General features: G+C 34.5%; 1 protein-coding gene across 1 annotated transcript in view; it reads left to right on the top strand.

Moving 5' to 3' along the window:
• Positions 1 to 202: 202 nt before the first annotated feature.
• Positions 203 to 17,442, top strand: part of CDH9 (cadherin 9) — a 99,230-nt gene continuing 81,990 nt past the window's right edge. The window contains exon 1 of the mRNA XM_023920025.2: positions 203 to 537. The gene's annotated coding sequence lies outside the window, so the exon portion shown is untranslated. The remainder of the gene's footprint in view (positions 538 to 17,442) is intronic.

Below are 17,442 nucleotides of genomic sequence, written 5' to 3'. Positions count from 1 at the left end.
CTAGTATAGATATTTACAGTAATTTTTTTTTTTTTCTCCTTATAATTCACAAGTTAGGGGTATACCTTTACACCTGATCTTAAAACAGACCAAACTGAGCTGGTAACATGAACCTCTGTATTTAAGCTTCAGTTAATAAGAGGGTCCTTAACAAAGCCCTCCTCTCTGAACCCTCCCACCGCATTCAGTTGCAAATCAGTGTTTGGCTGGCAAAGCCGCCGTGCTGTCCCCCCCAGCCCCAAACCTTCTCACGCTGAGCACTGCGGCTCTAGCAGCAGCAGCATCTCTGTGAGGGGCAGCAGCACCTCTCCTTGTCAGGGACCTATTTTATTCATCAGCGGCACTGAATGGAAACCAATCAGACAGAGAGCCCCTTTGGCTTCTGCTCGCTGCCTGCCTGACTTAAAAGTGATGCCGGCAGAGAGGGAGCCCTAGCGAGTGCGTTCGGCGCTGGAGGCGCGGTAACATGCGGAGGGCAGCGAGCAGGTAGAGAAGCAGCGCGGAACGGACGGGACCGGGCTCACACAGCCAGCCTGGGTGAGTAGATCAACTTTCTGTAGCATGAGAACTGCACACAGAGAAAGAGCTGATGTTTTCTTCAGGAGTGTCTAAAATGCTGAAAATGTCTTAAAGATACTTTTTAGGGAAGGGGGAGTGGAGGGGCAGTGTCAGCAGAGCACTTTGGGGATATTTTTCTTGATGAGTTCAAAAAGCCCACAACCCACTAACTTGCTGAAATTTAAACTTCTGATACACTATATATGACAACTACTTGTGCATATTAAAAAAAATAGCAATGCATATGCTCCTTGGCAATACTGTTAGATATTATTCAGCTTTCCTTGCCATGTAGGAGTTACAATATAGCCTAACTTTCATGCAGGATGCTTTTTCACCTCTCCAGATAGAAGCTATCCCCCTTTTTTTTTTTTTCTTCACATATGTGTTTGTCAATACATCTAATAAAAACAACCCTGGTTAAGAAGGATGAAAAAATAGGAGGTCCTTGTTACGGCTAAGAAGGAAGTACTAACACTATTTTTAAATTTTCTTTAGTGAATGTAGCAAAATTAGTGGGATTTTTTTATATATGTTACAGGGGGAAGTGCAGCTTAGGGTTCAGAAAGATTGAGAGCTGAGGAAAATGTCCCTTTGGATATCTGTAGCAGTAAGACAAGTCAACAGGCTTAAAGTGTAAGGATGCTTTCCAGAAGTGCTTCCAAACTACCTTGTCAGTCTAATATATGTAATCAGAGAGTCCCACGGAATGCAAGGCAGAAAGCATAAAAGATCAAACTGACCACTTGATTCTGAAATAACCAGCAGAAAACAACTGAATGACATTTTGCCTTTTCACATGCAAGTAACATGCTGTCACATCTGTTTAATTTCACTGTATGAGCTTCATAGAAAGAATGATGTATATGAACTAAAAGGAAATTGGTATCCCTTGCTGTTGTAAGGCAATGTGCATACAGCAGCAACTCACCTTGTCACAGATTTAAGTCATAGTTCAGAAAATGGAATGGTATTTTCTTAAAACACTTTCCATTTTCAGTAGACAGATTTACAACCAATGTGTGAGTCTTGCTCTGATTTAAGGGATAAAAGTGATAAAACTAATATTTTAGTGAAACCACAGCAGGATTATGCTTCTTTGCTCAGTATTACACTAGCTACTCATGCTAAAGATAAATATGGATAAAAAGGGAAGTGTAATACTTGCAATAGTTTTGGAGATGAGATCAAAAGATTTCTTTAATAAATTATATTGGTCATAGTGATAAGAATTTCTAATGACAGATCTTTAAAAATCAGGCTCCAAATCTTTCTCCATATCTGAAATGATAATTTTATTCCAAAAATTGAGTGAACTAATTAAATATTCAGAAATCTTGTGTTATAATTTGTCTATGAATATTAAGAAATTTATTAGTGAATTATGTTAGTTGTTGAAAAAGGTATATTGCTATTTATATATCAATCTGACAGATAAAATATATTGTCCTGTCATTTGCATTTCTTTGTGTAGTAATGTAAATTCAAGAGAGAATTAAATATGTTTACGTCTAATGTAATTTAATTTTCTATTAACAAATATTTGAACATTATACAGTCAAATGTCTGTGAAATAAATAATTCTTGGTTTGGGCTTTTTTACGTTAGGTAAACAAGATTGATTTTAAATGGAGAAATGTAATTGTATCAGTACTATTAATACTTGTACCTAAAACAGTTGCCAAGTCTTTTTTAACTTGATGGAGTGAGTTCAGCAATCAAAGTTTTTTTATATGCTTATTGTGTGAACTAAGTAGAGTTTTTAATTTAAGAGATTGTCTTGTACCCATTATTGTAGAATATTATGCTGTGTGTGTAACCAGTACATCTCACCTAAACACAAAAAGAAGTTTGGTGATGCAGTTTGTAGAGAAAATGTGGGGAGAAACATCTTTGCCATGTACTTTGTACAGATCCATGGTAAAACTGCTTGAAGCTTTCAGAATTTTCACACTTGTCTGCGGAAGTGAAAATTCTGTAAAGGCTGTCCTCGTCTCCAGACAGCATCCCATGTACAGGACTTGTGCTCTCCTCTCACCTGCCTGTTGCTCCACAAGGATGCTGATCCCAGCATGGTACTGGCAGAGACGCCCTCTCATCATGGGATCAGCCAATGACGATGATTTCATTCCCTGACCTATCCACCAAACAAAATGTAATAACTGAAGCCCACCAGTTTAAATGTCACCACCCATAATGCTGCTGAAAGGACTGTACAACTTAATTCTGACATTCGCTTATCTCTGGCATCAGCACACGGTTTCTGAATCTGCACAACGTGGGTTGCAGGGAATCTACTTGCAGAAGCGTTTGAGAAGTAAAGCCAGATAGTAACAGGACTGTCAATTTTCTCTGAGGATGAGTTTGTTCAGGAGATATCATATAAGAAAACTGGGGTACATAGGCTAGATTATAAAACAATTTAGATAAATAAATAAATGTGTTTCTTCCATGCAGTCAGAACTATTTAACTTCAGAAGGTAACTGAAGCAAAAGAGAAAAATGTGTCTCCCACTCATATCAGAATGCCTTCTGAATTTCTAAGGCTTGCAGCAGGTGTTACATGTAAATATCTGCAGAAGCACTAATATTTGAACATGAATAGAGATGCCCAAGAAAAAGCTAACTGCATTCTGTATATGAGTGAGGGAATTTATAAAAATCATATATAAGAATAAATCCAAAATTTTGCTAAAAGTGGTAAGAGGAGAAGGAAAATAAAGCAAGGGTAAATGAACAAAAAGTATTTTTGCAAAAACAGTCAGGGTAATTTCTCTCCTTACCTTTTAACCGTATAAGAAATTGCTGAATATTAAAAGACAAGTTATTTTCCTGGCTTTCAGTGACTCGTCATGATAAAAAATACCCCAGTGGCATCGAGGACTACTTGTTGAGCATGACTGAACAGGAGAGGAGTATCTTGATCTAATCATCCTATGTGTCTGCAGCGCAAAATCCTACTTTTGGAAAAAAGTTGCTAGCTTCAGGAAAAAGGAAAAAATGCTGGATGTATACTGCAGCCCAGAAGAAAACCCAAAATGTTTTAGAAAAAGAATATTTTTTAATACACCGTATGTAATTTTATTATGGAAATATCAGGAAGTGAGGCATGGTATTTATAATCTCTGCAATCTTGGGAAGATTACAAAATGACGTGTGTGGCGTTGTTGTCATCCCATACAGCGCCACACAGAGACTTGGTCTCAGTTACAGAGTAGCTCTGTGTCAGAGCCAGGGATCTAATGGGCCCTCCACTTTCCCAGTTCTCCAATTTCTCTGTATGATTATATCAATGTTCATAAAAATATGTTAATCTTGAATACTTAAATAACACCATCAATAAACACAAATATTTCTCAGAAAGTGTATTTCTGCAACTGCAAAATGGAGTGCTTCAAGTGATGGCCAGTGTATTTCTTTGCTAGTGAAATTCGAACTTCTATAATTAAATTTCATAATTTTTAGTAGTAAAAGTAATAGCAGCATCAAGACAACATCACTTTGGATTCTGTTTCCTAATCTCAGAAAAAAAATAGTTTTTATGTTATCTCCTTATTTGCAAATGTCAAGGAGGTATAGGTAAGTACAGGTTTTCTGTATGTTAGATGATGTTCAGGTTGCTTGGTCCTCAGAGGCTGTATTTGAGAGAAAGAATGACCACATTCATGGAAATTCTGCCTATATTGATACTGCAGTTTTGGGCCATGCACGTTGGTATTCAAGGATTCCACTTTCTAAAAAACACTGACTATATCTTGCCATTGTACATAAGTATGTTGAGAAAGAGATCCTAAAGCACTTATCCAGACTCAAAGCAGGATCTTCATAAATTGCACCTAAGAAGATTTTCTATGAAATAGAGAAAATGGTGGATAATGCATTCTTGTTTGGGGATGGAAACATTAGGCCTTTTCATCATTTTAAACAAATTACACAACAGCTCTCAGAAGGAGATTATCTGAATTTAAGTATTTTTCAATAATAATTGAAGTCAATTAATGATGTATACAAGCCTTCTGGCAACATATACAGACAGATTTAGCCATTACTTTCAAAAAAATATGATCTATTATATTGATAATCAGTGGTGCAGAATTTAACATTTATACTTTGGCACGTTGTAAAAAAGAATTCAATAAAATACCAAGTTGTATAAAAAGTGTTCAATAAAGAAAATTTAAAAATATAATGATCTAAAAAACTCAGCTTAAGATCTTACTAAAATAATTGGATTTTATTTCCTCTGTACTCGATCATTCAATATTAGCTCCTATTGAGATGAAGAGGCAAAGGAAAACAGGTCTGAGTTGGGTATAAGGGTGAAGTTAATCCCATTGCTTCTGTTTTGAAAGAAAAAATAGGCACAGAACAAATGAAATTTAGCATTTTAAAATCCAGCAGTTATAAGTTCTGTATGATTTGAAAGTTTCAGTAAACTACTCACATTTGATTTTAACAGATAAAAATAGACCCAGTTTATAAACAGAACTGTTATATACGTAGATACATACATATATATATATATATATATTTATCTTCATGCACATATACACGCATCTAGAGACATAAACCCAAGCATAACTCATGCAAATTCTAGACAAAAATAATTAAATATTTGTACAAAGCAATATATTACAATGGGTTTGCTGAAATTTATAGTGCTGTATTATGGCTGAATTTTTCTGCCTACTTTGTTGTTTATTGCAATATTTTTACATGGTTTGCATTATTCTTTGTCACTATTTTCCATACTAGTGGATTTAAAAATCAAGTTTGTAGTGGGAAATTATTGTTCATCCTTCTTATTTTTAAGTCATAGATGCTGGTTGTAGGTAATCTCATGGAAATAACTTTTCCTGTGTAAAGTGAAAAAAATCAGAAAAACATACTTATTTCAAAAGGAAATTCTTGTAGTTGTTTAAACTATTCGTCAGGAGAGCTGTTTGTGCTTGTGTTGCATTCCAGAACCTGTATTCAGAACAAGTAATATTTTGCAATAAGACTGGTCCCACTGAAGCCAGTGAAATTACTTTTGTGCATTTCCCTTACCCCAAGTAAAAATGAGTGCTGAATCTGTATTCTTATAATGAAGCTATCTGATAAAAAAATTCTATTTTCCTCAGAGTAAACATAAAAATATTGAATTACAAAAAATATTTTCCCATTTCCTGGAAGATTTGCAATAATCCTTACATTTGCTTCCCAAATATAAAAGGTAATTTCATTGCTAATGGGAATTCAGACTTGTAGGAAAAATGGATTTCTATCTAAAAAATAATGTAGTCTCTTCATTCCTTCCTGTTTTCTGAAATCCATGGATTATGAGCAATTGAGCTTGATCTTGCTTTTAATGGTTTTAAATTTGTGTTATGTATGACTCCTTTTCTACTCAAGACCAGCTATCTGGCTGGATTTACATATATTCTAAAGTAAGATAATAAGTAAAATTCCTTGTATTCTAAATAAAATTAATTGATCTCTTCAAGTTCCTTCATGGAATTTGAATGACACTAAAGGTAATTGTTCTTTGCTTAGTAGTAGGAATAGAAGCAGTAATAATAAAGCTGAAAACTCACACATTACTTGAAGTACTGATTTTGTGATATTGTAATTACATTTGTCACATTTTGATAAAATTCTAGCTTCTGGTACTGCCTGCTCTTCCAGTTAGTGTCTTCTTGAAAAATCTACTTATGGTACCAAAACATCCCTGAAGTAAGCAAAAAGACTTTCAAATAATAAAAAAAAAAGTTTTGTTTAATGTACCTATAATCCTTTTATAGGCAATTAAAGAGAGGAAAATCTCAAAAAAGTTAGTATAGCTGCTCTCAGCTACCATCAGCCAAAAAAATCTAATGGTTGAGAGTCTTTCCCTGAAGCTTTCATTCAGGAAAGGGAAAAAAAATAACTATTTAGCTCAAAATGGGGGGTGAAATAGGAAGTTGCTAGACTGCACCACAGACTGAAGTCTTTAGCCAAAAAAAATCAAAAAAAAGCCCCAAAAATTATATTAAAATATGCTCATCCCTATTGATAGGTTGAATCTAAGAGATAATGATTTAGGAACATGCCTAGTGCTGCACATTCAGAAACATAAATGTGAGCACTACTAGAATGAAAGATTTAGCACTTCTGACAATGATACTCACTCTAAAAATTTATTTCCCATTTGAATTTATGCTCAGGAAATTCACATTTACATTTCAGAGCAAATTTTCTTCACATGTCCCTACAATATAGTTCCAAAGAATTTAGAAAATATAGGATACAGAAAAATTAAAATAAACTTCCCAAATACAAAAAGGCCCTCTATGTTTTTTTTCTGTGTCCCATGTGTTGAGACCATAGTTCAGAGCACTCCCCAAACCAAAAGCCTACAGGCTGAATAGTTTTTTACCTACTTTATATTTGCAAAGCAGTTATACGATTAAATAGAGAACTGCGCTGCTATATACAGACATTGGTCTAAGGAAGGAAGGAAAGAAAGAGGTAAGGAAGGAAAAAAGGAAGGCTTCCTCTCCAAGAAGAGTGGATTCACAAAGCTGAAGCAGCATAAACATTTCTGGATTGCTTATTTTGAGACCATTTAAAATGCAATACTGTGGGTAGCTACAATAAAAATAGGACCAAAATCAATGTTGTCGTTTATCTCCTTTCTTCACAAATAGCATCAGAATCAATATTTTTTACAGACTGAAAGCTGAAATATGAAAGAAAATACTCTTTAGAGGAACATAAATGAGGGGACGGTGTGGTAGAATGGAGAAAGAAAAGAGTCACGTTAATTTTCTGCTTCCTTCACCTCTAGTTAATTGGCACTAATTAAACTTCATGCTAGTCAGCCTGTGAGTTTAGTAGAAAATTTTAAAAGTCATGAAATTCCATTGCCTGTAGTGAAAACTTACATTTGTGTATATATATGTATCTGTATCTGTGTCGATATAGTTTTATTATTATTTTGATATAATTTTAGACACAGAGGTTAGATTCAAAGATTTAGGAATCTAGGTATACTTATATCTCTTTATATATCTACATATATACCTACATAGGTATATTTAAATCTATAATGTGTAATGACTAATAGAGATTTTTTTTGTTTGCTTTTTGTTATTTAAGTGCACAGCATCTCTGTTATAAAAGTCATGCATATACTTGCATTGTAAGTTCTCCAGAGCTATATGTTATATTTACTAATAGCTAAAGTAATATTCTTATGTGCTCTGAGTTGAGGAGGCTTTTGCAGGTAATTTTGAGTTTTTATTCTATAACATCAGACCTAGAGTGGTAAATACCGGAGAAAAACACAGAAAAACATCTGCTCTGTCTATGCTGTCATTCTAGAATCAGAATTGTTTGGGCTAGAAAAGAACTTCAAAGTTTGATCTCCCTGCCATGGACAGGAGCACTTTCCTCTAGATCAGGTTGCTCAAAGCCCCTTCCAACCTGGCCTTGAACTTTTCCAATGATGGAATATCCACAAATTCTCTGGGCAATCTGTTCCTGTGTCTCAACGGTTTGCTGTAAAATATTTCTTCCTCGTGTGCAACCTAAACCTTCTCTTTCAGTTGAAAATCATTAGCTCATATTGAGTTTTTCATCTGCCAGTTCCATCATGTCCTTATCAGCACAGCTGTTCTCAATCTCTTAATCCCAGAATCTTCAGTGATGCTGAGGATTTACCCAGCCCAGGTGCAGGACCTTGGACTTGGCCTTGTTGAACTTCATGAGATTTGCATAGGCATGTTCCTTAAGTCTGTCAAGGTCTCTTTGGATGGTGTCTCTTCACTCAGGTGTATTAGCTGCACCACAAAGCTTGGTGTCATCTGCAAACTTGCTAAGTGTGCAGTCTTTCTCACTGTCTGTGTAGTTTAAAAAGGCATTAAATAGCACTGGCCCCAGCAGAAAACCTTGAGGGACATCACTCTTACTGGTTTCCACTTGGACACAGACATTGACAGTAAATCTTTGAATGAGGCCATATCAGTGTAACAGTCTAACCACCAAACCTGTATGCCTCCAATTTAGCAGCATGACTGCTGTGGGGGGATCATATCAAAGGCCTTACAGAAGTCCAGGTACATGGTATCGGAAGGTACCTTGTCCACTGATGCAGTCAGTCCATCACTGAAGGCTATGAGATCAGTCAGAATTTGCCTTTGGGAAAGACATGTTTGCTGTCCTTAATCACCTCCTTGTCTTCCATATGCTGTAATACGTCTTGCAGGGTGATGTGTTTCATAACTGTACCAGGTACAGAGAGGAAACTGACTGGCTGGCAGTTCCCAGGGTCCTCCAGCAAATCAGCACCAATTTATGCTTTCAAGGTTTCTGCAAAAGAATTCCACTTCATTCAACAAATTTGTTTTGAGGCAAAAATTCCATGAAAGAGGAACTTTTGACTAAGTCACATTAATACAATTACTTAGTATGACTAATTGGCAACTTTCAGTGAATCACCCGTGCACTTTGTACCTCACTACAAGCACTGACAACATTCGCACCCTCAGAAAATTTAAGCAATTACTTCAACATGAAGGCCTAAGCTTCCCTTTCTGTTTCTCACCTCAAGGAGCAAAGGTTTAGGAAACCTGAAATCTTTTTGCTACAATGGAGGTTTTGGAATTCTTCATCCTTACTGTATGGTCATCTAAATGATCAGCGCCAAGGTAAACAATACCTCTGTTAACTTTAATTTAAATGTCCGTATACAATGCAAATAAAAGTTGACTTATGCCCACTTTGCTTAATTGGTCCTGAAGTTCAGTTTTATCCTGATAATTGAAAAGTTGAATGATGTGAGCATGCTCCCTTTAAACAGAAATTTCCATCCCAGTGACCACTATCAAGTATCTAAAGAACAGGAAGGACAAGGAAAAGAGACATGTTTTTTGTTTTTTTTTTTTGCAGGTCGTCTGTAGTAGTTAATTCTAAGGCACACTGAAGGAAACATGAGGGTTCCAGCATTGCCACAAGGCATCCAAGATTTCTTTTTCTGTTTATAAAAAAGACAATGGAAGATGTTATGGTTTAAATATACAGTAGTCATAGGACAAAGTCACCATCTTCATATGCAAGCAATTGTTTTCCCATGTGTGGTTGACAAACAGCACCACCAATCCCACTCAGAAAAAAAAAAAAATTGTTATTTGCCCTGAAATATAAAGGTGTTCATCTTTGAAGACAGCACATTTTGTAACATTTTTCCTCAAAAACTGGAATGATGCCATATGTTATGTTAAACAGTTGAGACTGGAAATTGATTTATCTTAACAAATCTTAATACTTCACCAATTATATTCATTAATGGTAGGACTGGATGTTAAAACTTCTAGGTTACCTCACTGAAAATTTTGAAAGTATTTTTCATTTGTTTTACTGTCTACAGCCCTCTGAAATTGCATGCAAAAGATATTCTGACACAATCACTATAAAAAACCTCAGCATTTAAATGCAGAAACATAGCTATGCTTTCCTTATATGTGTGTGTGTATATATATACATATGTACCTGTGGTCATAAATAAGTGCAATTAAGAAGTTGAAGCTCTTACTTGTGAGAGTCATGTACATTATAATTTCATTGAGTTCATCTGGTAGTGAGCAGGAGTACCACAAGATCCCAGTAGAAAACATGTGTGAAGTCAGTTACGAAAATGATTACCTGCCAGAATGGCAGCAAAATTATAACATTTCTGACATTTATTTCTTTTCAGTTTGTGTACCCCTCCCTAGGGTGTAGCTTTACTGCCCACTTGTACAAGCAGCAACCGGTCTCCCTGTGTTTCTGCTGTGGTTTGAGCTGGGGGACTACTGGGTTTTTGTGGCCAGAGGGACTTTTTGATTTGAGGAGAGGAGAGTAAAGGGTTCAGAGGTTTCTGAGTTGATTCTCAACTTCTGATGGAAGTGAGGAAAAAGAGGGTGGAACCCTCCACTAAAAGATGATCAGCAAAAAATTCCTTTCCCCATGTTCTGGAGACCAAACTGGTTTATCAGGTACAAGAAGAGATGCTTCCCCTACTCCAAGTCTCCCTGACCTGTTGTCCAAAAAAATTAATGTCACCATCATGTTTGTCTTAACACTTTATTGATATTGAATAATGGGAAAGAGTGAGAAGGGTGAGGGTAATTACTAACGTCTGTACTCCATCAGTAGGAGAACTCCAGAGAAAGAGGAGGATTGGGCTAAGCATAGGATCCCACCTGGCCTAGGTACATGCACCCATGTCACTGGATATCCATATCTTTCTGTCCTATTGGAGCAGTCATTAATAAGGCAAGTTATATCCTCCTCTATCACATTCATTCCCAATGATACTGACTACTTGGCAAAAATTATAACTAACAACTACTAGAAATATTGTTAATATTTCTGCATTCCCCGACATGGAAAATAGTACCTATTACTTAAAGTCAATTATTATTCGCATATTAGACACTGAACCCAGCTCTAATAGAACAACACAGCACTACCTAGATGTCTCTGGATTCGCTGGTTTAAGTGGGTGGTTCTTACCCTGTAAGTTCTGCAAACTTCTCAGGAGCCTGTTTCTAAGAAAACTGCACAAAAATCTGTAGTTCAATTACAAACAGTTTGAAATTTGTCATACAGAATTGCACTTTCCTCATGGACAATATTTATAGTATCTGTAATCTGTAGTAATTGTATAAAGGAACAATTTAGAACCATATGTGTCTACTGCATTTTCAACAGATTAGAGGTTTATAAAAAAAAAAAAATATGTGGCCTAGTAACCTTGTTTTGGTGAGATCATAGACTGCAAAAAAAGGATGAGATTATAAAAGAACAGGTAGTGGAGAATTTTTATTCATACTTTGTTGGGATATTGATATCACTAAGAAATCCAAAGGACAAAAGGATAATCAGGAAGGCAGAGACATTGTAGTTTTAAAGGGCATTTGAACCCTACTGTTATTAATATTATCTACTAACAAGTTCAAAAATTTGCATGGATATGATCCTGCATTTTTTAAGTTCAAGTTTTGCCTTTGACTCCATCTTTGATAAGAGTAACCAAATAATTTTATTTTTGAATTTGAAGTCCTGTTAACTTACAGGTGCAATGTACAATATACAGGGAGAATGTAAATAGTCATAGCTTATTGCTCAGAAAAAAATATGCACTGGCTTGAACAACACATTTTTTGATTGAGCTCAGACTACATACTGAATGTAAATCTTGAAGCAAGAAACACTAGAACATGAGAAAATTATAAAAATAATTATGAGGACATAACATTCATTGTAACAGTATAGTTCTTTCTCATGGATCTGAAACAATACAGTTGGTTTATTAGAGACCAGACAAATTAGTATTCCTGTGGTGCCCCTCAGAAATTGCCAATTACCAGTCAGTAATTACAACAAAGTATTTCAAAGTGTTCTATGACAGCAATCAAGTATAAGCTTCAGGTAAACAACAGAAGTGCACACAGTTCTGATGGAAAGCTCATCATGGTCTAGCTGAATATTCCCATGGACATCAGTAACATTTAGATCCAATCTTTATAAAGAGAGGAAATATTGTCACAGTCATTAAAAGGCCAAGCAGAGGACTTGAGAGCTGCAAAGGGATAGAAAGGGCAGAATGCACTGCACAGCTGAGCACCAGCTTGTTCAGAGTGCCTGAGGTTCCTGACCCTCACCAGGCTCCACAAGCTGGGCAATAGTCATAGGATGGACATGCTCAACTGTTGCACAATCAGGACTAATGTTAAGCTATTAAAATTTTTTCCTTTCCAGTCTCTTCACATCCTTCCCCCTGCATAGGGATTGGTGTGTGCACAGAATCCACACTATTTGTATAATGTCCATGTTATAAAATGTGAATTGATAGACGACAGTAAATGACAAAGCCAATTAGAATATATTATGTGAACAAAACTATTTGGATCTATTTTTTTTTTTAAATGTATTCTCTTTTGCGCAGAAGTAATCGGTATTCAAGCAAACAAGTGGAATCAAATCCATGTTACTTTCAAGGTAAATGTCAGACAAAACAGGATTGCAAAATGCCAACAGATAGTGATTTCTGATACAGCAGAGGATAATGTTAGATGAAAATACAGATAGTATAAAGAGATTTTTTTCTCCATAGGCTGGGAGGGAAAGGGAAATTATCTTGTTCAGCTACCAAATGAGATTGAAATATAATTTTAGTATAACTTAAAATGAGATCAGTATAATATTGTGAACATGGTGGTTATAGAAGTAGTAAATTCCTTTATTAAAATAGAACAATAGATTGAAAAAATTGCTATACATGAGTACCACATAACAAGAACAATAGACAAACACAAATTAGACACATGGCTAAAATCTTTGGTTTAAAAATTCAAATTCAAATGTATACACTAGTAATGTGTTGAAGAAGCCATGACTTTAAAAGGTATTAGAATGTATATATTACTGAAAAAAAATTCATTAAAAGATAGAGGCTGAGGCAAAGTGGAAAAACTATAGAAATGCAACAGAAACCTAACTGCAAGCCACTGTAGTTGACAGAATGCTTTTACTGGCTTATCTTGGAAGAAAGTTCTGAAATGTCCTGCAAATACTAAATGAGAGAAAAATATGAACAATATTAAGGCACATGGGCAGAGCAAATGCAGTACATGTAGGTAAGAGAGTAAAACCAAAACAGCCTTACAAAGATTAATTGGTTATTGAAATAGTGTCTTCTGTAAGTGATGAAGCAACAAAGAATGGAAATAAAGAACATTTGACCACACTTAAACTTTAAATGCATACCAAAATAGAGACATACTGAAATAAATATGTTAAAAAAATACAGAATTGTCTTTAGGAAAGAGAATGTAAAATTATAATTTTATGCATCATAGAAAAATCATTATAAATTGGGAATTTCAATTATCAAGTCACTACCTCAATTCCTATTAAGTCCACTTTTAGCGTAGGTGTAGATAAAACCTGCAATAGAATCAGATAATAGTTAAGCAATCTCAGTTCATTGTATGACAGAGGACTTGTGTAATTAAAACAAGACAATAAATTGAAAGTATGAATGTTATTGACTTGGTTATGAAATATTAAAAGTAGGTCTGATGATACATAAAAGAACTTGGTTGAACATAATTGGAGTAAACATTAACATATTTTCAAATGCCAACAGGGAAAACAAAAAGCAAAAATATGTCTAGAGTTAGCATTTTTATTTTAATTACACTTGCAGTGATCACATCCAAATGAGGAAAATTTCACGCAAAATATATTTTCCAATGTGTTGTCTTTTATAATTTCAGTACATGCAAGCTGGTTTTAACAAAAGTATTTTCATATGTATTCAAGACAAAAAGGGAAGTCTCAAGACATGAAATATGTTTAACCTCAAATTCATAATTTCTTTTATGATGACTTAATGGCAGCTAATAATATATTTTTTTATGGTATGAAATTAGCTGCTCTGCAAGATTACTGACTTTCATTATAATACAAGTGGGAGGGGGGTTCAACATGGAAATTAAAATGAAGTATTTAAATTTGTATTAGATACAATGTATTCAATAATTGAAGTGATTTTATTATTTCATACTAATTACTAGAACATTTCATGTCACAATATACATGAAAAAGTGGAAAGCTGTTTTCATATTGTGAAGCAATATAATAAAAGCTCATAAAATTTCAATAGTAGAACTGAAAAGATTTACTGAGATTTTAAAATATACCAACTAAAGAATTTTTCTTTCCTAGGAAATTTGAAAAAAATACAGGTAATGAGAGTAAATTATGGTGAACACTCCTTAAAAAATAATAACTTGATGAAGATGAATAAATTCTCATTTTTGTAAGTTTTGAGTTCATGTATGTTGCTGGAGCAAATTACCTGGAGGTCAAGTCACAAACTGTTACATCAAGGTGCATCATAGGCTGGATTGACTTTTTGTCATAAGAAGATATAAGTGGAAACTGTCTAATGAATTTCAGAATGGAGAAGAAACTGCCTAGATGATTTGTTCAGCTAAGTTATTTTTAGGTGGAATGTTTATTCCATCATGCTTTATCTAGTCATTTGCTTTTCTTGAGAAAGTGTGCAGTCCTACTTGTCTGCTTTGCAGTGAAGTCACTTTTAGAGCTTATCATAAGCTCAATAACATAGAAGTTTTCCGAAAACTTATCCATATATTTTATTGCGGGAGAAATTGTTAAGTGACATCAGATACCCCTGTGGTAAATACAAGTTTGCGTGAATGATGCTTATTTCCAGACAAATGCTATCTTTAAAGCTTCACAGAAAGTAGCAGAGGCTATTAAAATGCATGGAGAAAGTACTGCTATTATAAATATTTCCACTAAGAAAAATCTTGTAATAAATGAAACAATAGATCCAGTGTAAAACAGACTGTTTTCGGAATTGCTGAGCATCTATAAAACTAGTTTAGTTTGTGGACCTGCTGATAGTTTGCAGCTCTGAAAACATCAGATCCAGGTTTCTTGAGCTGGGTAATTGGAAAGTGTTTCTAACAGACAGCCATGCTTCATCTGGCAAATAGATACTATGAATGGAATGTTTAACTCTATATGCTTCTCTGAAGAACACTTATTCTATCCTGCACCTTTGTTCTCAAGTGTTTGTATCATGTCTTTTTTCCTTATCTTCTCAGTGCTTTCCTCATCTTCTCGCTTGCTCTTTCCCTTCCCAGTACTCACCTTCTTCTTTTATTCAGCATTCATTTCATGAAAGACTAAAAACCAACAAACAAACAAAAAAGGAGCTAAGGGACATAGTGGTTTAAATTACATAACATATTATTCTATGGTGTTTAATTTTACTTAGGAAAAAGGAGAAAAATAGTAGAAAAAATCACATTCCTTACAAGGGATAACATATTTTTGTATATGTGCTTTTTCAATTTGTACCTGGACTTCCATCTCCTGATGAAGATGGCATGATTTAACCTGGCATGTCTTTTCTCATGGTAAATCAAACTTATACTTTAGTTAAAAAATATTGCAAAGGGATGAAACAACTATCAGTACTTCTCTGATGCTGAGAATGCCAAAAGTCTTTCCTCACAAAGGGTTACAAGGCTGTGCTGGAATTCCAATGTGGCACGTGGAACTTATGAAATGAAAATGCTGTGAAGAAGTTGTGAAAATAAAACACGTTATTGATCACCCTGTGCTTTTCCATTCTACTCTTTCAGATATATTCTTGTCCACTGACCTTTCAGATATGAAGGAAATCTAGTCCATGTTTTCCAAAATATCAGCAATGCCTTTATAAGTGCTGTGTTCCTCTAAGCAAGTGTTTAATAAGTGGAAGTCTCATCAGTTATTAAAAGTGGTGTTTTGCATTAGTCTCAGTTTTTACAGAGACATGCAATCAAAGTATGTTTAGAAAATACCTTAGGCACTTTCATTTTATATTTATATATATTTTCCATTTCAAAAGATGTGAATTAAATAAAAAGACACTACACTTTTTTCTCAAAATTGATAAAAGTGCATGTAGGTGAAATTAGGAGCAAGAAAACTTTTTCCAACTATTTTTTCTCATGACAGGATATTTGCTCAAGTGTATTTGTCTTTAGTGTAACCATTTCACTCAGATCCGATAAGATTAATGTGTATTATCTAGTTCTGGATTATACTTACTAATAGTAAACAAACAAACAACAGAAACCTCAGAGCAAGCATAATCCTTAAGAAAAAGGAATAAAGGAATTTATGCAGCTTCACTGTCTCAAAAAGTGCAAAGGTATAGTATAATGTTATGGCTCCCTCTTTTGGATAACAGATATCTAGTATTCAATATTAAGAAAACTTATCATGTCCTTAACACCAAAAAAATCTCCACAGAGCACTATTTTTCCTCCAGATCTTGCTTAGAAATGATTAACGAAGTCAATGAAAACAAGCTTTTATAAGCTTATTGCAAAATGCAAATTTATGGTGGATGTCCATTTTATAAAATATACATGCATTTCCAAGATAACCCTGTAGTTAGAATATTTTTGAAATATGTTAAACATTAGTCTATCAAGTACCTAAAAAACTGGAACATGAAACTCTGATGGATTGCTCCTTATTTTAGCAGTGTTGTTAATACAAAATAGAGAACAATAAAGAGATGATTGATGAAAGCACTTAATCTAACTTGCCCTCTGAAAAACTGAGCAGAAAGGAACAAATTTTACTCTTACACTATTATTACTTAATTTATAACTGTGAGTGAAAAATGAAATGAATGGTCACTTGGGTTCTTCTTTTAGAATTTCCATTATAAATGCAACCTAGTTAAAAATCCATATGCATTGGTTTTGGGATATTTTTGAACATACCATTGAAGAAGAAAAAGAAATGTAACATGATTAGAATTAAAAAAGAATCCTGCAAAATATTTTTTTATAAAGTGGGAAGTGTAGGAAAGAGTAAAACTTGAAATGCATCAAATACAAAATAGTGACTCCTGACAGAAGTTACACTTCTGTGTTTTAAGATCTTTCTCTAGTGTAAGATTAGTAATGCTTGTTGGCTTTATAGATATTGTTGCATTTAATTCTGGATTTGGATTTTGTTTTCCCAAGTACTGGAAGCAAACCATAGTTCGTCTACGTTAGTATTTAGTCATAATTCCATAACAGGTTTAATTGTCTTCATGTATCCCTGTAGGCAGCTCTGAGACAACTGGAAATAAATTTTTTGAAAAAAATTTCCTTTGCAAAATTCAGTAGCACTATTCAATAACTTCAGCAGAGCCAGCTAGAAGGCAGTTTATTTCACTCAAAACTCCTTCCTCTCGCTTTCTTATTGCCTTTATAAAAATTATTGATGTTAGGCAGGCACATATAAATGAATGGATTTACAGGTTTTGTTTAGCACTTTCTATCGCTAAAAATA

Source organism: Cyanistes caeruleus, chromosome 1 (assembly GCF_971803275.1).
Source record: "Cyanistes caeruleus chromosome 1, bCyaCae1.hap1.1, whole genome shotgun sequence".
Lineage (NCBI taxonomy): Eukaryota > Metazoa > Chordata > Aves > Passeriformes > Paridae > Cyanistes > Cyanistes caeruleus.
The sequence above is the reverse complement of the archived record's forward strand: the minus strand, read 5'-3'. Positions and strand labels throughout refer to the sequence as shown.